Source organism: Chlorocebus sabaeus, chromosome 11, assembly GCF_047675955.1.
Source record: "Chlorocebus sabaeus isolate Y175 chromosome 11, mChlSab1.0.hap1, whole genome shotgun sequence".
Taxonomy (NCBI): domain Eukaryota; kingdom Metazoa; phylum Chordata; class Mammalia; order Primates; family Cercopithecidae; genus Chlorocebus; species Chlorocebus sabaeus.
In genome coordinates, this window is record NC_132914.1 from 124,052,619 (window position 1) to 124,075,949 (window position 23,331).

General features: G+C 41.4%; 1 long non-coding RNA gene across 1 annotated transcript in view; it reads right to left on the reverse strand.

Annotated features, from left to right (window-relative positions):
* LOC140712890 (uncharacterized) overlaps positions 1 to 23,331 on the reverse strand; it is a 41,612-nt gene that overhangs the window by 15,793 nt on the left and 2,488 nt on the right. Inside the window, exons 2-3 of the long non-coding RNA XR_012094701.1 lie at positions 3,817 to 4,013; positions 2,103 to 2,174 (exon numbers count right to left, since the gene is read on the reverse strand). This is a non-coding gene — a long non-coding RNA (uncharacterized lncRNA). The remainder of the gene's footprint in view (positions 1 to 2,102; positions 2,175 to 3,816; positions 4,014 to 23,331) is intronic.

The following is a 23,331-nucleotide window of genomic DNA, read 5'->3' on the forward strand; positions in this document are numbered from 1 at the left end:
TCTCAGTCTCTCCTTGTTTCAAATGATCTTGATGGTTTTGAGAAATAGTGGTCAGATTTTGCAGAATGTTTCTTCTTTGGTGTTTGTCTAATGTTTTCCTCATCATTAGACTAGTCTTAGGGTTATTTTTGTAAGAAAGCTACAGACAATATGCAGGAAAATGATTATGGACATTTTACTATAAAACTCTACTTATAGGCACTGAGATGTAAACTTGCTGTACTTGTCACACCACACAATATTCTGTTCATTTTTATTATCATTAAAACATGTAAAAAAACAAAAACAAACTCTCTTAATTCACCAAACAAAATTAAGAGGTTCTGATTTGGCCCATGCAGCATTTCGCTGACCATTGGTATAGAGTAATACCATCTTACTTTTTACCGTAAAAATAATTGAATAGACATGAAGAAATTAATAAGACTCAGGTATGCGGATGCTATTTATGGGGGTGAGGAAGCAGCTTGTTGTATACTAAGTGGCTAAACCATTATTGTGTTATTGTCTTGCCTATTAATTTTAAGGAGTATATATCACAGTCTATAATGGGCTTTGAGGGTTCTAATGCATGCATGTGCGTGTCTGTATGTGCATGTGTGTTTGTGTGTGTGCCTGTGTGTGTGCGTATTTTCACAGGAAACTGAGCGGAAACTCCATGGCAGACATGGTCCCTACTGGCTGGTCCACAGGGAATGTGCAGCCACTGTTGATAGAAATACACACCAGGTACAGCAGTTCGTATGGCCTCTGGGTACAGGTGATGATTGATGAATGCCATCTGGTACAGCCGTTTGTATGGCCTCTGGGTACAGGTGATGACTGATGAATGCCATCTGGTGTCAATGCCGGGTCTGCTGAATCTGACCAGCTCTTCTTGGTGTGACCCTGATGCCTATGTGATGTGTCCTGGGGCTGCCTGTGCGTATCCAAGGCTTTCCAACCTATCCTGTCCTTCTCAAACCCAGTCAATTTCCTTCCTATACTTTTTTTTGTTTCTCATAGGACAACCAGAATGGCTTTCTGTTGCTTGAGAGAATCAAAGAAAAATAACAGTGTTCTCCCTTGAGTGTTGGACTTACATGGATATAATTGTGTAATTCTGTTTATTTTCATTGTATCGTTTTATCAATAGCTTCATTCTCCTAAAATACTGAAGAAAAATGTGATGTAATTCATGTTTGCTTCTAAGGCAAACGTTCATTTTCAGTAACCTAAGTTTAACTTCTCTCTAACTTGTGGTTGAGATCACCTGTTTATATCTGTTTTTATTTAGAGCGATGTTCCCAGGAGGCATGATAATGCAGCAATGGACAAGGACAGGAACAAGAGACAGTTTTACCATCTTCCTACAATTTGTAGATGGGACAGTGGAAAGAGAAGCCACATTGGGGTTGGGCATGCAGAGATTTGGTCCTAAATCGATGGGAATTTTGCCAAGTGCTTTTGCCTCACAGAGCTGTAGGTTCTTATCTGACAAACAGGAACCAGACCATCAGATCCATAGAGATTTAACCAATGGAGCCTTTGAAAACTTCACACGGCCTGTGTCAATGCGAGGTTGCTGGATGGTTATGACAAGAAATCACATTAAATTCACGGTGGTAACATTGTTCATGAAACGGGATAATGTGTTTCAGCGATGAACCGCCCACGGTCTTACGACAGACATATTTCCACTTTGAAAAGGTGTGTGCGTGTATGTGTCTGTGTGTGAGACAGCGATTGGAAAGTATAAATGTGTGCGTTTTCATTTTACACATCTTACATTTTCCTTTAATTTGTTGGAAAGCCTGTTTTGTTTGTGACTTCCATTCCTGGAGGTCCCATGAGTTGTTAGTGGTGAAGATGGAACAGATGGAGACTCCTGCCCTCAGGGACTGACCGCTGCAAACATCCCTCTCTCATTTGATTCCACTGTTTCTTCCACGTGTACACATCATGAGAAATATTGTTCAATCAATATATTTCTTTAAATCAACTCACATGCTTATTTACATGAATTTACCTAAAACAGAAACTTGATATCACTTCTGTAAATGAAAAAATTAAACTTTCTGGCTATAAATAAAGTGTAACAATAATAAGCATGCCAAAAATACCCCTCCAGTGTTATGAAGTTCAAGTTAGGGGTATAGATTCCTGAAGGCCCTGGTCTTAAGTCATAGTTGTTCCTGTTTAAAGGGGAGACAGACAAGCGTTCAAAAGAGTCCCCTCAATTGAGACTTCCTTCCGAAATTCATCAGAAATTTTAAAAGAGAGTTTTTCCTCATTTTGTTAATTACTTTCACATATTTTAACATATATTAACATTTTATATGGTAATATGTTTTTGACATTCCCCTCTAAAATGTTCTTAGGGGCTGGCAGTGGTTATTTTCTTACATTATGGGAGCCCTGCTCTTTACTGAATTTTGTCATTCTGTCATAGGGTAAAACTTTTTCGCCTCTACAGAGCTCTCTCCTTTCCAAGTGCACACCCACAGATTGGTTGGCTTGTGGAATCCTCGCATATTGGAAATGAAGGAAACTCAGAAATTGTTTTCATCAAACACCTCATATACAGAAGGCAAAATGAAGGTTCAGAGCAGAAACGATTTGTCTAAGGATGCAACACTCGTCTGCAGCAAAGGGAAGCTGAGCTCTGCAGACCCACCGAGCACTGCAGAAGCTGCCCTCCAGGACAAGGCTTCATAAAAAAGTGACTTTATCAGTTGGTGGCTTCATTTAAAAAAGATACAGATTGAGAAATTGTTTAAACAGTGATCTCTACTCTATATGATTACTATTTTCTTTTAATGTAAAAGTATGGGCCGGGAGCGGTGGCTCACGCCTGTAATCTCAGCACTTTGGGAGGCCAAGGTGAGCGGATCACCTGAGGTCAGGAGTTCGAGACCAACCTGACCAACATGGAGAAACCCCTCTTCACTAAAAATACAAAATTAGCCAGGCGTGGTGGTGCATGCCTGCAATCCCAGCTAGTAGGGAGGCTGAGGCAGGAGAATCACTTGAACCCGGGAAGCAGAGGTTACGGTGAGCCGAGATCGCGCCATTGCACTCCAGCCTGGGCAACAAGAGCGAAACTCCGTCTCAAAATAAATAAATAAATAAATAAATAAATAAATAAATAAATAAGTATTCCTTCCCCAATCTTTTGATGTGTGGAGCCAAGGTTTTTATTTGCAGAAGTCTGTGGGGCTGGTGTGACCTCTTTCACTCATAAATCATAACCTTCCTAACGGGCCATCTGCAATATCCAGTTGTGTTTCCTCGAATGCGGGGAAATGACTTAAAGACACTTCAGAATAAATCGGAGGAAGGGACCTTTCCAGAGCTTAGATAATTTTCCGTTGTGTTTTAGAGTTCTGTTGCCCATACCTAATTTGTCAGAAATGGTTTTAGTCACGTAGTTCTGTAGAATCTTTCCACAGCATGAATGCTCCTTTTCATAGAAGCGGCTCAATCTGCTCACGGATTTATATGATATAAATGAAATGAGGGCAGTGTAATAATGACATAACAGAGGCTGGTACTACTCTTGCAGCACCCCTGACAAGAGCAGAAATGCCCAGGCAGCTGGAGAGAGAACCAGCACCTGGAGCGAGCGCCCCCTGCTGGCCACGGCGGGGAATGGAGGGTATGGGATCACCTGGCAAGCAGGTGAAGTGGAGGTTGTTTCAAAAACTTCTTCTCTAATCTTTCGGGATACTACAGCTGATTTACATGAAACTCAATCGGATGCTTTAGTAGACCAATGAGATCAAAATTAACAAATAGATCCTAGAAATTGTACCATGTTTAATATTTGTGAAGTACCTGCTCAGCCAGGTGTTGATGGAGGACAGAGGATTAAGAGGAAGCCTTGAGTTACAGGCACCCAAGCAGCCGCTGTGTGGATGCAGGTCTGGACGATACGGCCCCAGGGCTTGTTCTTCCAGCGTTTCTATTATTCTCTCTCTCTGTCTTATAGGCAAATTAGATTATGTTTCCGGGTTAATACATGGAGGGATTAACTGGGATAAAGAAACATGGTTTTAGGGTGTACATCTCCCAAATGTCTATGGTTCAAATGTGGGATCTCACATGATGGTCTTGGACAAAGAGAATGTCGTTGATTCTCAAGATTTAAACACAGGAGAGCCTCTCACTCCTCCCAAAGCTAGGGAGGGAGGGGATGGAGATGGCCCAGAGACATTCGAATTGGAACTCAAGATCAGTATTGGAGACCCCACCCTGTGACACAGACATCATGGACAAGTTCCTTGAATGTTGGAGCTTTATTTTCGTATTTGATAAAATGAGAATTATAGCTTCTGTGGAGGGCACGGGGGTGATCTGTGAGGATCACAGGAGATCATGCATATCGAAATGCTTCAAAAAGCATCAAGTACTGAAAAATGTCCAGCTTAGCTATTAGCAATAGTGACTGTGCTGGGAGTCTGGACTTTCTTCTATCCAGCTAGAAACACTTTTATTGTGTTATTTTTAGTGTTACACCTGCACATGCTTGTTTGAGCAGGTATTAACGGTATAAAGATGCCAGGCTCAGGCCCGCAGTGGACCAGTTGATGTAAATTGTTCTATAATAGCCTAACTTGACAACAGCTAAATGCCATAAAATGAATTGAGGGTGGGATGTGGGGGTGAAGACACTGCCTAACTCCTCCCCACTGTTGGGGAATGACATCCAGCCTGTCACCCGCTGATGGCAGGTTATGTAGGAGAAGCAAATCCATTAAAATAGAAGCACAGCTGCATGCCCGTGATTACTTCTCTAACGTTATTGTCTAGCTCTGTGCTTGATCCTCCTCTGATAATACTCAAGAAATAGAACAGCAAAGTTTGCTTGTTTTAAATCTGGTAATTAATGTCTGTTTTGCTTACATTAATGGTTTCTCGTGGGAAGGATGCATGCATTATTAAATGTTGCTTAAGGAAAAAAAAGTATTGTGTTGGTTAACAATTTTTGACTACAAATAATAGAAAACGATACAAAGGCTGGCTAAGTAGAAAAGTAATTTAATACTTCCTATAAATAATAAGCCAGGGGTAGCATGGCCAATTTATCCAGTAGTCTCAACAGCCACCATGCCTGAGGCCCGTTGTACTATTAAAAGGTTCATGAAAATATTTTTATTTTAATTTATTTTAAAATTAGAAGAAAAATCACTATAATAATCTTTTAATAGGGTGGGAATCCACAGAGTAAAAGCTTCTGAAGCACCCAAAGTCATAACATAGCCCTGAGGGGTAGGCCTGCCTTCAGCCTTCATTTGCTATTAAGAACACACCAAACTCCTTTGACTTCCCCCTGCTCTCCCTTCTTTTTTATGTTGACACTTAAAAATAGGCTTTTCCTTCGCCTCCTACCATCATTTACTCTGTTCACCCCACTCTAGCTCCCTACTCTCTTATTTCCCCATACTCCAAGGCTGTGTCTGCAGCAGGATCTCTGCCCTGGGTCTTCTCTGTCTGAAGTACGTTTCTTTCAGGAAACTTTCTAATTTCACTTGCTCCAGTTTTCTCGGCTTCTCAGAGAAACTTTCTTTTATATGTAAAAAGGATAATGAGGCCAGGCCCGGTGGCTCACACCTGTAATCCCAGCACTTTGGGAGGCCGAGATGGGCAGATCACTTGAGGTCAGGAGGTCAGGAGTTCAAGACCAGCCTGACCAACACAGTGAAACCCTGTCTATACAAAAAATATATGTATAAAAAACTAGCCAAGCATGGTGGCAGGCACCTGTAGTCCCAGCTACTCAGGAGGCTGAGGCAGGAGAATTGCTTAAACCCAGGAAGCGGAGGTTGCAGTGAGCCAAGATCATACCACTGTACTCCAGCCTGGTGACAGAGCGAGACTCGGTGTAAAAAAAAAAGAGAGAGAGAGAAAGAAAGAAAAGATAATGAATGAATCAGTGAAAGATAGATGCACCAGCCCAGACTTCAAAACACAAGGTCAGGAAATCAAGACCATCCTGGCTAATACAGTGAAATTCCGTCTCTACCAAAAAATACAAAAAAAATTAGCCAGGTGTAGTGGCGGGCGCCTGTAGTCCCAGCTACTTGGGAGGCTGAGACAGGAGAATGGCATGAACCTGGGAGGCAGAGGTTGCAGTGAGCCGAGATCACGCCATTGCACTCCAGCCTGCCTAGGCAACAAAGCAAGACTCTTTCTCAAAAAAAAAAAAAAAAAAAAAGTGCTATTGGTAAACTGTCCAGCATTGTGCCATAGGAACAAAAGAGTAGATTTAAAAATAGAAACAGAGGTAGGTATTTTTAAAAAGGTATGTACTGAATTAAGAAAGAAGCAGAATGAGTATATTATTTACCCCAAATAGCAATATATATTGTGACAGAACACGTAGACATCTCCATGACCGTAAAAAAATACATGTTATTTTACGTGAGTGGCTGGTGATAAAGAAATGAAAATGATAGTAGAATGTAGGGTTTATTGTTTGTTTGTTTAGATGGAGTTTCACTCTTGTTGCCCAGGCTAGAGTGCAGTGGCAAGATCTCGGCTCACTGCAACCTCCGCCTCCCAGGTTCAAGTGATTCTCGTCCCTTAGCCTCCTGAGTAGCTGGGATTACAGGCGCCTACCACCACGCCCGGTTAATTTTTGTATTTTTAGTAGAGATGGGGTTTCACCATGTTGGTCAGGCTGATCTTGAACTCCTGATCTCAGGTGGTCCACCTGCCTTGGCCTCCCAAAGTGCTGGGATTACCACACAGTGCAGGAGTGAGCCACTGCACCCAGCCTGGATGTGGGTTTAATAAGGAATAACTGCTAGGCGAGCCAGTTGAAATCATTAATATTTGATTACTTTTTTATCTTACAAAAGTGGTAATTGTACATAGTTCAACATAATGAGTGAACAAAAAAGGATTCTTTCACAGATCAATAATAATAACAACATGCCCTGAAAGATAAATGAGGTGAGGTTGACCCTTCGCATCTGCGTTGAATGAAACAAAACTAAACTCTAGATTCTTCTGTAAAAAATATATTTCCCAGACTTGGTTTCATCTTCCAATTCTATCCCACTGAATACATGGACTTGGTTTCATTTTGCAATTTTCCTCCACTATTTCTAAATGTTGTTGTAGAATGATCCACGTAACAGAAAGTCCTGCCTGCTGTCAGAGAGAAAGCCACTCCTGTCTGGAAAATGCCATCTGAAAAAAAATGACTAAGTGATTTTCTCTTGGTGACTTCAAGCCCACCAAGTTAAATACAGAAAGGTAGAGACGGTTATAAGAGTAATGCTCTATTCCAGCAACTGATGGATTGCAGCGGCATTTATTCATTTTGCATTTTAAGAGAAAGGCAGTTTTCTTCTGCTTTTATTAGTGTGCTTACAGATGTGGCAGGGAACCAAAGGAAGACAAACGAAGCATGAAGCTTTCTGTTGCTCCATGGGTCTGTCTCTCCTCAGTGTCTCCTCACCACCCTCCGAGCAGTCACTGGGAACTCTCATTTCATAGAGATCTTGAAACACGAGAAAAGTGCCTAGATAGGTCATGTGGGGTCTGTGTCCTGTCTGTTAAGGAACAGTGATTAGGAAGCAGGAAGACATAGAGGAAAGGATGCAGGGACAGATTAGGAGCCCTTGGTCTGAATCCTTATATGTAAGTAGCTTCATGCACGTGATTTTGGCAACTTTCTTCCCGATTAGACCTTAGTTTTATTGTTTAAAAATTAGTAGGCTGGAGTGAATGAAACCCCAAATCTATACTATGCTAAAGCTTTATGTGTTTATTTGACACGTTAAGGAGGGTTTTTTGTTTTGTTTTGTTTTAGTTTTTGTTTTATTTTTTGAAGAGCCTGGGTCTCGCTCTGTCTCCCAGGCAGAAGTGCAGTGGTGTGATCATAGCTCACTGAAGCCTCAAACTCCTGGATTCAAGTGATCCTCACACCTCAGCCTCCCAAGAAAATGGGATTACAGGTGCATACCACCATACCCAGTCAATTTTTTTTTTTTCCCCCTGTGGAGATGGGGTCACATTATGTTGCCCAGGATGATCTTGAACTCCTGGCCTCAAGTGATTCTCCCTGCCTCAGCCTCCCAAAATGATGCTTGTATTACAGGCATGAGCCACGCATCCAGATCTTTTCTATGTCTGTAAGTATAATGAATGCAAAGAAGATCATTGAAGAGAAGCGACTGATGGATCATAGCTTGACAAGCTTCTAACCACTCCCTAGATCCAATTGCCTTTACATGGGCCCAAGGTCCCATCTCTCAATTGCTGGAGCCAGTGGCAGCTTCCCAGATTCTGTTTCTTCATCTGTGAAATGGGATTTTCACCCGTATTTATCTCATGTGTTTTCACATGGTACAGTGTCTGGTATTCTATAAACTGCCGAAACAACAGCTATTTTCATGTTGAAAATATTTTCCCTCCAGTTAACATAGTTTAAAATCACATTCCTTTAGCCAGTGGTAAGTTGAGGCACCTTCTACAAACATTCTATTTTCCATTTTCATTTTGTCTTCAGTAAATTATCTCTTTATATTTGTTACACATTTTGTTTTTCCTATTTGGTTGTTTAGTTTTTCCTATGATTTAGTATATTATGATGTTAAGCTTTGTTTTTCCTAGTGCATGTGTAGAAGACTAAAACGGACTGCAAGTGATGTGTAAAGATTGTTATCAGGAAGTGCAGTGTAATTTTCTATCCTTGTAATGTAAGCTGTCCTCGAGGTGTGCTTTGGCCAATGGAATATGGCAGAAGAGTCACTGGACCACTTCTGGGCCTGGGCTTCAAGAACCCTTGCCACTTCAGTTTATTCCTTCTTAGAATGTCTAAACCCTGGGGAAGGGTGTGGGAAGGGGTGGGGGAAACCCTATATTTACTCTCTAGAGGTTGAGAAGCCACATGGAGAGAGAGACCTGGCCAGCATCAACTTCCCAACTGGGCTACCAGATGACTACAGCCATACGAGTGACCCAGGCTAATCCAGGTAGAAGAACCAGTATGCTAAGCACAGCTCAAAGTGTAACTCCAGATTCAGAGCAATAAAATGGCCATTTCAGCCACTATGATTTTGGGTATCAGTTATGCAGCAGTAGATGACTGATCACACACACACACACACACACACACAAACACAAACACACACACACACACACGAAATCCTTCTGTGCCTGTACATACACATTTAGCATTATCACAGGAGAGGGAGACTATTACTGATATTTTTGGGGACAAAAATTTTAACCCCTATTTTGTATATTTTCTTATTGCTTGAGTTTTTACAATAAGCAAGCATAATTTTTTACATTAAAAAAACAGTTTTCTAAAAGATAATGGTCTGGCTCTGCCAACTGGAAACATGTCTTCTTCAGGACAATGATTTTTGTTTCTCTGACTTTTTTTTTTATCTCAAAATGTTATCTATGTGATGAGCTTCCAAAATCTGATTTAAAGGTTTTAGAAATACAAGAATTTATATATGATCATCTGCATTTTGGCTGGATCCTTCTTGACTTGAGCAGAAGATGTCATGGTCTAGTTTTAATACGTGTAAAAGGGAAATCTTAAGAATGAAAAGCTCAGTGATTAATTGAGGAAAATGTTCCACTGTATGTACAATATAGTACAATTAATGAAAGGGATTATACTATCAACACAGTTTTGAGTTTGCTGTTTTCACTTCAAAATATTTGTAGACATCTTTCCATGTTGACCCATTCTACTACATCAATTCTATATAGATTCTATAATCTATATAACATAGCATTGTATAACCGTGCCATAACCTATCAACCAGTTTCTTGTTGATGCACATCAGGGTTTGCAGGTAGAATTTCTGAATGCAAACCATGCTTCAGTGAACATCATCGCACACATCTTTTGCAATAGGTCCTTAAGGTCCTTCTGCCAGGGCAGAAGTTGAATGTCTATATTGCGATATTGTTTTTAGGCTTTTACTCCGATGGACAGGACCTGTTTTCTCATTCCCCTGTGAAATTTGGTAGGGGTTACAGGAGACAAATGTGTAAAGGGAATGCAGAATGAAACCAGAGACCCCTGAATACCAGGTGTGCTGCTTATTCTCTGTTTGTTTCCACCCCATCCACTTGCAACTGCTCTTCAGCACACCTTGTGCCCAGGGACTGACTCCTGCAGACCTCATCACCCAGCTCCTCTATCAGCCGTGATAAAGGACTGTGGTCAGCGTTGGCTAGTGGGAGGCACCCGAAGGAGTTTGGAAGGTAGAAAGAAAAAGACCAGAGGCTTTCTTTCCACTTGTTTTCTGCTTTGGCAACATGGTTTCTGGCAATGGCTGCGTCCATTCAGAGACACAGCCCCTCTCACACAGCCCCTCTCACATAGCCCCTCTCACATAGCCCCTCTCACATAGCCCCTCTCACATAGCCCCTCTGCCATGGAAGTAGCTTTCAAGGGGCTCCAGCAACACTGTATCTCCTCTTGGTCCTTCAGATCCAAGGATGATAACAGCTTTCTGATGATACCAGTTTCTGGGTTCCTCAATACCCTTCTTACTCTTCTTAACCCTGTAAATATTCCCTTCAAACCCCCGACTACTTTCTTTATGAAATTCTATCCCATAAACCCATTTGAGAGGATCTTACTTCCTGCTAGGGCCACTACTGATTCACCCGGCTTGAGTGCTTGAATTTCATTCTGTGGGCAGTAGGCACAAATAAGGAAGGCCAGGATTTGGTCTTCACTGCTCGGCACTATCTCCCTGCGGGAGCCACTGGGAGAACGGATAGGGCAGCTCCTACCACATCACACACATGGGGGCTTTGGAACATTTTAAATTGTGTTGGATCTGGAAGAACATGAGTATTCCTTCAGTGGCAGTTCATGAAGAGGTCTGGGTCTTTTAGTAAAAAGGCCTTTTGTTCATTTAATACTCCAGTACCGTTGCTTTGAGGAATTTCTATGAACATTCAATGTGCAATATTGTTGAAAGGTTGTTAAGGGAGTTTAATTCATTGAGATGTATTTAAGTTGCAACAGAACTTGACATCCCATATCCTCCTGAATTATATCGCCTTCTCTACTACAAATTTCTCACCGGATTGAGCAGCAGCGAATGGCCAACCTTTAGCTCCAATTTTTAAAGCAGAAATAGTTGGAAAATGGACCCTGAGACTATGTTGGTTTGATTTAGCAAACGCATAGAACTGGGTAGAACAGAATGAGATTTGGTGTTAGTAATTTAGCCATTTCAGGGAATTGTTGTGAGATGTCAACTTCCTAGAAGGATTAGGTGTTCCAGGAAAGAAGTAATAAACTTCAAGAAAATAGACTAACCTCGATTTTGAAGGTAATTTACACTTTTCTACTGCACCTTTTGCTTATTCCTTGAAATACAGTTAAATATCCATTGAAATTATAAGGCAAATCGAACGGCTAGTGTACAGAGAAACATGGGGGCGCTGCCTCATTAAGAATGCTCTGCTGTCATTTGGTAGTACTAATTTCCAATTGCTGCTATAACAAATTATCACAAAATTAGTGGCTCAAAACACTAGAAATGCATTATCTTACAATTCTGAAGGTCAGAGGTTTACATTAGATTTTGATGAACCGAAGTCTTCAGGGAAGAATGGTTTCTTTATCCAGTTTGGAGAAGTTGCCCATGTGCTCTGTTCTGTGACTTTCTCAGTCATCAAAGACAGTAGCATAGCATTTGAATTTCCCTCTGACTTTCATGGCCTGTCTCACTCTTTCACTTATAAGAACCTTTATGATAATATGGAGCCTGCTATATTATCCAGAATCTTCTCCCCAGCTCAAGATTCTTAATGTAATCATGCCTTTAAAGTGACTTTTGATACGGAAGGCAACATATTTACAGGTTCTGTGGATTTGAACACGGACCTCTTTAGGGACCCATTATTCTGTGTATCACATGTAGCATATAACATTTTCTACTGCAAACAACAGAGCTTCAGATTATCCTAAGGAAGGGATGAATTGACTCATGAATTGGAAAGGGGGCTTCAATAAGTGAATCTGGAGATACCTATACGTGGATTTTTATGTCTGTACTCTATCTGTATCTCTATCTATCCATCTATCTTGAAATACTAACTGATCAGAATCAATTTGTTTATCATTCCACTGCTTTCTACATTTTGTGTGCAACTCATATGTGTTCAGTGCTCACTATATCTTAGGCTTTTGTGAATTAGACGTGGTCATTTCTTGAGATACTTACAGCATAATGGGGAAATGAACCTGTCTGTTTTGTGACACACATACTCAAAGGGAGCATGACAGGGGAGCACTACCTGCAGCAGATGGGACATTAGTTACAGCAGCTTGCTCTTACATCTTCCCAAGGTTCTTGATGGACATATCCCTTATAGCACTTGCCACATTCTGTTTCAATAATGAGCCTATTTCTCCAGCTTTTCTGTGACTTCTACAAAGATGGAGAGAGTCGGGCATCTGTTTCTTTGTATTCATAATTCCCAGCACAGTGCCTGGCATGTACTTAGTACCATATATTATTTATCCAATGCAGGTTATCTCACGGGGCTAAGTAGTTGTTGCACCTGTCCCTGCAGGCAATAGACTGGGACATGCATGAGTAATGGGAGCTGGAAGGGACAGAAGGCCACTGCCCCATCCAGAGGGAGGATCAGGGCCTCAGCACAAGGCAATCCTTGCCATATTGGAATGTGTGCTCAGTGCAGCTGGATCTTCCTGTAATCTCAGAATATTGGAAACATTTTCATGTTGTATGAAATCCAGATTTGTTTTCTGTTGGTAACTAATATTCATTGCTTTAAGATGCAGATAAGGCTGGGGAAAAATTTTTTTAAAAATGCAGCCCTCTCTCTTCCAGTATTTGATCTTTGATTAAAAGCTTGTGGACATTTTTCACCTTCTAGGCTGGTGAGGGGGAAGGGGCAGGGGGTGGAGGGGAGCTGCTGCATAGGTCTGGATAAAAACGTGACTTAGTGGGGCAAAGGGGCCTGCAAGTGTTGAGTGTCCATGCCCTCTCTGACGTGGAAACCTCATGCTAGAAAATGCAAACACTGGCACCCTATGGCACTGCTGCTCCCGGGCCTTTGGGGACATTTTGCCTCCTTCCGCTCTTCTTTGCTAGGCTCTCCTTTGAAACTTATGTAGAAATCAGTTATCCAAACTGGGGAGTGGAATTCCAAGATACCCACTGGTGGTTGAAGCTCACTTTTCCCTCATTCAGCTGCTATTCACAACTTAGCAAAGTTGCAAAAATTTCAGATGGATCAAGAAAAGGAGAATGCTACAGAAATCTTCTAGAGTTGATTGACTGAGTACAGGAATTATCTCTATCATAACATGTCTTTTAATTAAACTACATTGTGTATTAATTTTCTCAATGCCAATCTTACTACCCTAAACAGACTCTAAGCCTCAAGTAGTCAGAAAATTTTCATCCCCTAAATTGCCCAGCATAGAGGGTAGTTGATAACAGATATTTTTAACATACTGAATGTTTACATGAGATCAAATCAAATGTGACTTAGCTTATGATTTCATTAGACATTTTGAAAATGTTGATAAAGGGGTGTGGTGAAACGTTAGGATTACTATGTATCTTTCTTTACATTCTCATTACAATTAGGCCTAAACATTTTAGATGTTTATAAACAATGTTAAAACAAGGACGTTTATTTGATAAGATCTGGTATCCATAAGAATGTAACATTTATGTCTGTCTTAAGATAAAAAGTTTAAGAAAATTTTTTTTGACAGAAAGAAAAATTGCTTGAACTCTAGAGATCTAGAAAGATTTTGAATTCAAGTGAATGATGCTCTTTAAAATACCATTCTAACATGGTTAGAAATATATTTCCACTAAATGATTACAGAGATGGACAATCAGCCGTGTTTAGTGGAATGCTTAGCTGGGCTGGGATGATCATGGTTCAAGATTTGGCTTTCCAGAGCACAGCACAGCAAAACAAAACAAACAAAACAACAAACAAACAAAACATTATCTTTAAGGAAGCCTGACACTGTTTTAATTAGTATAACAGCCATTTCCACTACCTTCTCCTTTGCCCCCTCCCACTAAAATACCTGCAAAGCCAGGCACTCACTTTACCAAACTTACTTCTAACAAGAGGTGGCCCTGTGACCCAGTGCTGGCCGATGAGGTCTTAGACGGTTATTTGAGATTTCTGGGAAAACTCTTGCCTCCTTAACAAAAGGAAAAATATGATAGGAACTTTCTCCTCTTCTTTGTGCTGTGAAAAGGCTGTGACGGCTAAAGCTGTGCAGCCATCTTGTGAACATGAGTTGCTAAGCAGGAAAATGGAAAATCAACACTGGAGGGTGGCAGACATGAATTGTACAAAGAGCTCATGTTTTTGGTTTAATTGCTAAACCAATGCATCAATCTGGAATCACCTACTCACAGTTTTCTCCACTACCCCTAGTGCCTTGACTGTATGAGTCATTATTTTCGCAATTTAGGTGCTTGACTGTATATATGGTGTATATATACTTAGGTATATATACTTAGGTGCCTTGACTGTATAAGCCATTATTTTAGCAATTTCTGTTACTTATACACAGAAATGTTAGAACTGTTATAGCACCGAATATTTGGAAAGTTACTCACTAGACCCCTGAGAGGTACATGATAGGGATATGGTACCAGCGACTTACTTTCTGAGTAGACAATGAGACATATATGAGTAAAACAGAAAAGTGATAGAAGAGAATACACAGTGGCCACATCTGTCCAGCTCATGTGTTCAACTGTCTACACAAATTATCCCCAGAGCACTGAATCTGGAAACTTTAATTTCTACTTTAACCATTTAAAATTTCCCCATATGTTAGATGTGGAAACTGATCATTAGGGAGTTAAAGTAACTTTCTCAAGATCACCAGATGAATAAAATGCAGAGCTGGATTTCTTTTTCTTTCTTCCTTTTTTTTTTTTTTTTTATTACAAAGTAAACTTTAATGTCGAAAATGCAAACTTGGAGAGGGCAGAAAGATCACCCACAAGGCTGTCACTTCACACTTGGAGGTTTGCACAGCCGGGCAGAGGCGCTCCTCACTCCCCAGACAATGCCGGGGGCGGGGCCAGGCAGAGGTGTGAAGCTGAATTTTTGTTTGTTTGTTTGTTTGGTTTGTTTGTTTGTTTTTTGAGATGGAGTCTCGCTCTGTCGCCCAGGCTGGAGTGCAGTGGCCAGATCTCAGCTCACTGTAAGCTCTGCCTCCCGGGTTTATGCCATTCTCCTGCCTCAGCCTCCCAGTAGCTGGGACTACAGGTGCCTGCCACCTCGCCCGGCTAGTTTTTTGTATTTTTAGTAGAGATGGGGTTTCACCGTGTTAGCCAGGATGGTCTCGATCTCCTGACCTTGTGATCTGCCTGCCTTGGCCTCCCAAAGTGGGAACTGGACTTCTAAACAGGTTAATTGCTATCAATTAACCTAATCAATACTTAGTGTCTAAGTTACTTAATGGCTTCAATTTTATTTCTTATTTTCTATGTCAGGAACAAGCCAGAATACAGCATTTATTTTTTCATTCATATTACCATTCTTTTATCCAATCTTCTTTGAAAGTTTACCACATAGTTACTATTTTTTGTTGATCTTACTGGTGAGAACATTGAGGCTCAGAAATTTAATGATTGCCCCAGGGTCACTCAGTCCATAAGTAGCATAGCAGGAATTTGAATGCTGTTCACCTGTGAAACTGTCCCTGTAAATTCTAGAAAATGAATCAGGGAAGGAGTGGGGAGAAAGGGAACTGAACCCAACTTGCAGCATGCTCAGCATCCACCATGAGGGAAACCTGCTCTCTGACCTGCTTCCTCGTAGCTGTTTGGTGCTGATTGCCTCAGAATCACATAGACCCTGTTCCAAGATTACAGTTCCACTTAACTGCTCTGTAATTAACAACTTGAACCTTAGAAAACATTGCCCACTTGGGATACTGTACTAGTCCATTTTCATGCTGCTGATGAAGACATACCTGAAACTGAGTAATTTATACAGGAAAAAGGGGGTTTAATGGACTTACAGTTCCATGTGGCTGGGGAGGCCTCACAATCATGGCCGAAGATAAGGAGGAGCAAGTCACTTCTCCCATGGATGGAAGCAGACAAAGAGAGAACTTGTGCAGGGAAACTTCCCTTTATAAAACCATCAGATCTCATGAGACTTATTCACAGTCATGAAAACAGCATGGGAAAGACCTGCTCCCATGATTCAATTACCTCCTATTGGGTCCCTCCCACAACACGTGGGGATTCAAGATGAGATTTGGGTAGGGACACAGCCAAACCATACTTTTCAGTCTGGTATACCAGTGAACCTACTAACTCAGCTGGTCTGAAGGACCCTGCAAGAAATGGACTCAACAAAGAATGCAGTTTCCATGTCCTGATGGTTTATCCCTCTTATCCTGACCAATCAATGACCCCAATCTTCCAGCCCCTTACCCACCATGAGCAGATCCAGCCCAGAACCCCTTGCAGAGATGGAAAAAAAGAGTCTTCTTCCATCTCCTCACTTGGTGCCCTGCAATTATTAAATTCTTTCTCTGCTGCAAACCCTGCTGTCTCAGTGTACTGATAAGTTACTGTGCTGCAGGCATACACACCTTTTGGTCCTTTATTCTAACTATTTGTTCATCCATGTATTCCATTATTTGTTCATTCATTCATGTTTTTGTTCTTTCATCCAATGTTCTTTGAGAGTTTACCAGATGGTACTATTTTTCTCGATTTACTGGTGACAAAATTGAGACTCAGAGAGGTCAAATAACTGTCTTAGGGTTACACAGCCCATGAGCAGCAGAGCAGAAATTCAAACTCTCAACTGTTTGCCTGGATAGTCACAGCCTCTCTGTTTTACTGCCTTGCCTCACCTGCAGGTGCAGTGGGCATGGCACCCTGCTGTGTTCCTCTCCAGGTCCCAGGAACAGCTCTGCAGTGGGGTTATGCTGGTTGCCTGTGTATTCAAAGACGAAATGTTTCATGAAGGTGTTGGGCTTACCTGGGGTTACACAGGAAGTCACTATCCAAAGAATGTACATCCTGTGTTAGTCCCAGTGCCCATCAGTCCTTTTCTGATCACGACTCAAACTGGCTTAAGTGAGAAAGGAATTTATTTACTTAATTTGCTGACACTTCCAGGAATACACAAGCTCCAGGTGTAGCTGGAACCAGTAGCTAAAGTATTTTTCTCAGGACCTACTTTCTCTGTCTCTCTGCTCTGCTTTCACTTGTGCTGGCTTTTCTTTCAGGCAGACTCTCTTCAATTGGTAACCCCTGACAGACACATGCTCTTGTCCTCGCAGAAGGTAGAAGATGTCCCTTCTCTACTCTTGCCAGCAGTTTCAGTGAAAGTCCTGAACCTGGCTTCCTGCCCAAATAGAGCCTTGCATCCATCTAATATGGTTTGAATAATTGTCCCCTCTAAGTCTCATGTTCAAATGTGACTTCTGCCTTGTGGAAGGCATTTGGGTCATGGGAGCAGGTGTCTCATGAATAGGTTTGTGTCTTCCCCATGGTAATGAGTGGTAATGAGTTCACATGATAACTGGTTATTTAAAAGAGTGTGGCACCCCCTCTCTGTCTCTTGCTCCTGCTCTTGCCATCTGATATGCCAGCACCCTCTTTGCCTTGCATCATGATTCTAAGCTTCTGGAAGCCCCACCAGGAGCAGATGCTAGCACCAGGCTTCTCATAGAGCCTGCAGAAACGTGAGCCAAACTAAACCTCTCTTCTTTATAAATAACCTAGTCTCAAGTATTTCTTAATAGCAACGCAAGAACCGACTAACACACCATCCCTGAATCAGTCACCGTGGCCAGAAAATGGAATGTTTTGATTGGTCAGGCCTGGATTATGTGCCCTTCCTGAGCACGTGGTAGAATCTGAAAGGACTGTGAGTGCAGCTATGATAGGAGTAGAATAAAAATGGCTCCAAGTCAGCAAAACAGCAAACATCCTCTGTGTCAATGCAGGTGCACCACACACAGTTCATAAATGAGCATTCTTCAGGAAGAGAGCCATAGGTGAGGACCCTGTAACTATGCTGGACACACAGCAAATGCTCGGAAGCTGTCTGCTAAATGCAGTGCATTTAAACAAAAGAGGGCTCTGTTAATACTGTATCTGGAAAAACTTTATTTAAAAAGAAGACAATGCCTTGGAAAGCAAACTTTCTAATCATGCTGGACGTTTCAAGGATGTATTTGCACTTTAAAAATGTGGTTGAGAAGATATGTTTGCAACCTTGAAACTTACTTTCATAGTACAGTTAAGGAGAAAAGTTGTTCACTAGACACTTGTTGATAAAGGGAAGGTGTATTTTATTCAAGGATATTGCAATAAGGGAGAGAGACTGAACTCAATTCTGAATACAACAAGGACAAGGGAGGATGTTTAGCAAACTAGCTGAATAAGGAGATCAATGGATGGAAAAATAGGCATCGAGTGGAAAGGGGTGTTTGATAAACTGGCCTAGAAAGATTCTTGCTAAGGGCAGACCAAAGATTTAGATGTCAAGGGTAGAAAAAGAAACACTTTATGATAAATAAAAGTGATGGGTGGTTCTCAATAAGCTGACTTAGTAGGCTGAAGACATGAAGGTCTTCAAGGTCAAAGCCTAGTCAAGGACAAAGATCAAAGAAATCAAACTAAAGTGTGGTCAAGAAAGCAGTCTTTGTCAGTAAACAACAGAATCCCGGCCTTAGCAGAAAGTCTTTTCCTGGTTCCTCTACCCTCATGATTTTGAGTTTTTAAGGGTTAGCGTATTTTCTTTTCTTATTCTTTTATATTTTTCTTTTGTAGAGATGGGGGTCTTTCCATGTTGCCCAGCCTCATCTTAAACTCCTGGGCTCAAGTGATCAACCTGCCTCGGCCTCCCAGGGTGCTAGGATTACAGGCATGAGCCACCGCACCCAGCCAGGGCAAGTATATTTTCAACTAGTGCAGGAACAGCACTTCCCTTGTGGTGTAGAAAAGCTTCCTGGCCATAAAGTTGGGAAAACAATTAGAAAAACATTTAAGTGATGATTTAATACAAATAAGAATAATACAAGTTGAGGGCTTGATATTCCCCTATTAAGCATTATTAGTCAGAAATTGCATTGAATATATGTGCAATCTATTTTACTGAAGAAAAATATATGTAGACTATAGACTTGTGAGTATAATTAAAAGCATCCTTCTGGTGAATTTTAAAGCATCCAATTTACTCAGATTGTAGTTTTCATCTCCCTATACTTGCTAATCAGTCTGTCAAGCATAATAGCCATTTTGGGATGGAAGTATTTAATCTTGTGTGAATGGGCTTATCAGTATGCCTTAGGAAGACAATATATGACTTCCTGGCAAAGAAATGGCTGCAATTAGGCTGTGATTATGAAGTGTACTTGTTATTATGGTTTTAAAAATCATACCAGGCTAATTGTGGTAGAGGAACTCAGAAGGTACAACCGAAGGTTCAAAATATGATTACATTTGGTGATTGGGAGCATTCTTGACTCTTGACTCAAAGGTCTGGTTCTGAAATCTGAGTCCATCCCTGATGCAAAAAGATCAGCTTTAGCATCTGGCTCAATGGATACAGGGGAAATGTGTAACTAACATGGGACCCAAAGTCTTGGGGAGGGTCATGCCACCGTTAGCTTTACAACCCATTTGTGAGTGTGCTGATGTTGGAAACTTGAATCTCCTCATTATTTGGGGACCTAACTTCTTGTATCCCACATCACTGTAACAGTGAGAGAAATCTAACACAGCTAAATCAATCTTGTTTCTAACCTCACAAGCTAACTGTCCTTGCTCACTGCTACATGTAGAACAAGCTAATGATGGGAGGAAATTAGTTTATAATTTAAAGCAAGGATGATAATAGCCACTTCCAAAAACTCACCCCTGAGGAGATAAAGAGGGCCATACACATAAATAACCATAGTATGTTAAATGTTTATAGGAGCATTGTGACCTGACCAAGGGCAAAGAAAGCTTCACAACCCCCTCAGGCTCCTGCCAATGCTTCAATGTCTGTGGTCACCTATTACCCTCTGATCTCAAGCCCCTCCTTGATTCCCCTTCCCCAAAATAAAAAGAGGCTTGGAAGTCATGCGTTTTAAGATGGTCCTTCAGGACATTAGTATGCCAGCTTCTCAGTTTGCTGTCTGTCTGAAATAAACTAGCTTTTCTAGCCCCAACAATAGAGGCAGGGGATAGAGAAATGCTAAGCAGACAAGAGTGGGTCCCACCTTCAAGCAAAAGACAGTTTAAAGCCTGAACACCAAGCTACAAATCAAATCCATGCACCGGGTTCAGAACCTGTCTTCCCATTTGACACACTTTCCTTTAATTCCCACCCTTCACCTATTTTACATATACCTACCCTTCCCTAATTGCTTTTACACTGTGCCCACCTTTGAGTGCTACCTTTGTTTTAATCTTTTTTGCATATTCACAAATCAGTCAGCATGTACTCCCTTATCCTGCGCCTATTAAAGCCCCAGACTCAGCCACACTGAGATCACCTGACTTCAGGAAAGAGAGGACCCCACCTTCCCATTCCCTCTCTGCTGAGAGCTGTTTTATTGCCCAGTAAAACTCTCTGCTCTCATCACCCTTCAATTGTCAGCATGACCTCATTCTTCTTGGACACAGGACAAGAGCCTGGGAGCCATCAAAGGCAGATATCCAGGAAGGATGTAACACTGGCCCTCTTCCCTTGCTGGCACCAGTGGAGGGCAGCCACCCCACATGACAGAAGCAGCAGCAAGGCCAAGCCAGCCCCAGAGCCACGCCAGTCCCAGAGTCATGGGCCAGAGTGGGGCAAGAGGCTGGCTGAGCTGATAACACACTGCTGCCCATTGGACTGTGGATGATGGAACTAAAAGAGTTAATTAGTACACTGTCTGGGGCTTCAGGATCACGGACATCCCTACTTGGGTCCTGCAGCATTCCCCTTGGGGGTGACATGCCTGGTCTGGCTGCAGGCCCCACACAGAGTTTGCTCCTGTGTTAGCCTTCAAAGGGGTTGATCAGGCCCTGCACTTACTCGCACACGTGCTCCCTCCTGCCAGGGGCTGAGTGTGGCAGGCAGAGTAGACAGGGTGCCCCCTGCTGTGAATCCAGCAAAGGGGCCGAGAACAATTCTGTGTCATCAACACTTTGTCTCTCAACTTACTGACTATTGTACAGCAAGCAGTGTGAGCTTTGGATCCAACAATATGAGTAAAGGCAAATGTATTCAGAATAGGATTAAGTCACCAGACTTAAAACTGAAGTTCAGACTTCAGTTTTTTCTCTCCCTAATTATATCTTTATTTTTTCTTTTTGTCTTTTTTTTGTGAGATGGAGTTTCACATTTTTTATTTATTGTTTGTTTGGTTGTGTTTTTTTTGTTGTTGTTGTTATTTTTGTTGTTGTTGTTGAGAGAGTCTTGCTCTTGTCTCCCAGGCTGGAGTGCAACGGCATGATCTCTGCTCACTGCAAACTCTGCCTCCTGGGTTCAAGTGATTCTCCTGCCTCAGCCTCCCAATGCACCAACATACCTGGCTAATTTTTATATTTTTAGTAGAGACAGGGTTTCACCATGTTGGCCAGGCTGGTCTCAAACTCCTGACCTCAAGTGATCTGCTCACCTCAGCCTCCCAAAGTTCTGGGATTACAGGTGTGAGTCACATAATCCCAGAATCCTGGCCTCTCTTCTCTCCCTAATTATTAAGAAGCCATAAATACTATTAATTTTGCATAGGAGCAGAATGTCTGGAGCTCCTGATCTCCCTATAAATGTAAAATCTATTTTGCCCTGAATTTGGAAACTCTCTGTCAGAATTATCCTGTGACTCAGAATCACATGACAGATACAATGGACATGATTTTTTTGAGTTAGAGTTTAATGGTCTGGGGGAAAATGTCAAAGTCAAAATATTATGGACTATTTTAGGGCTCCTTGAATCTGAAAAACAATCTTCAAAACCTGAATCTTCATTTTTAACCTGAACCTGGAAATCTGAGTTTAGCCTAACCTGGAGAATTATAAGACCTGAAATGCCATTCTGTTCCCAAGAGGAAACAGCAGTAATTTTGAGACTCTAGAATGAGGAAGAAAATTGTTTTCATCCACTTTTGATTGGTAGGTGGTTTCATGCTGAGAACAGTTTTAACAAATGGGAAATGTGTCAGATTGCTTGGTGATATCAGCCATATATGAGATGCATGTGTTTTGTGTTAATTCCCACCACTTCAGGGCAGTGAGAAAATGCAAATGATGGAATCCCAACCGAGTCAGCCTCTGCTGATTCTGCTGATTCTTTTTTTTTTTTTTTTTTTTTTTTGAGACAGACTCTCGCTTCATCACCCAGGCTGGAGTGCAGTGGCACAATCTCAGCTCACTGCAAACTCCACCTCCTAGGTTCAAGTGATTCTCCTGCCTCAGCCTTCTGAGTAGCTGGTATTACAGGCGTGCACCACCATGCCAGGCTTGTTTTTGTATTCTCAGTAGAGACTGGGTTTCACCATGTTGGCCAGGCTGGTCTCAAACTCCTCACTTCAAGTGATTCACCTGCCTTGGCCTCCCAAAGTGCTGGGGTTATAGGTGTGAGCCACCGCACCCGGCTGATTCTCTATTCTTCCGTGAAAGCAAAAATTCCGATCTGGCTATTTTTCAGAGGCATCATGGCTTAATGAAATGTACATCAACTTCGGTGTCATAGCTGGTGGTTAATCCTGGTTCTGCTACTCAACTAACTGTGAGAACTTGGGCGAGTTACTTAACATTTCAGAGCCCAGTTTATCATAGGAACTTGGGCAATACTCATGTCTCTTTTAGAGAGTTGCAGCTGTGTTGAAATGAATCACACTGTCAAGGGACCAGGTTGGCATCAAGTAAATTACTCAAAACAGTACTACTTTAAAAACACAATCTTGACAGGGGAAATAGCTCCTAGTCTTATATTTAAATAAGTGATAGGGATTAATTTTATTTAATTTATGCAAGTAGCTTATGAAGTATAATTTTCTAAATCATAAAATTATGACTCTAAAAATATATAAAATTAAACCTGTATAAATTTCTTTTTAATTACTACTTAGAGAACCAGTAACATGGTATGACTGGTTTAAAGAACATTTTTGAAGCCTAGTATATAAAAGTAACATTAACATATGATGTATGAGTTGCATACAAAAACTGACTAATATTCAATATGACATATTTTGGGGGGTGTTATCTGTTCTACCAAACAGAAGTAATTTGTATCTCTACCAGGACAAAAACAATCTTACTAAGTCTGGGATGCTTATTCAACAGTATCAATGAGTTCACTTCCTAGTTGATTTTGCACATGGA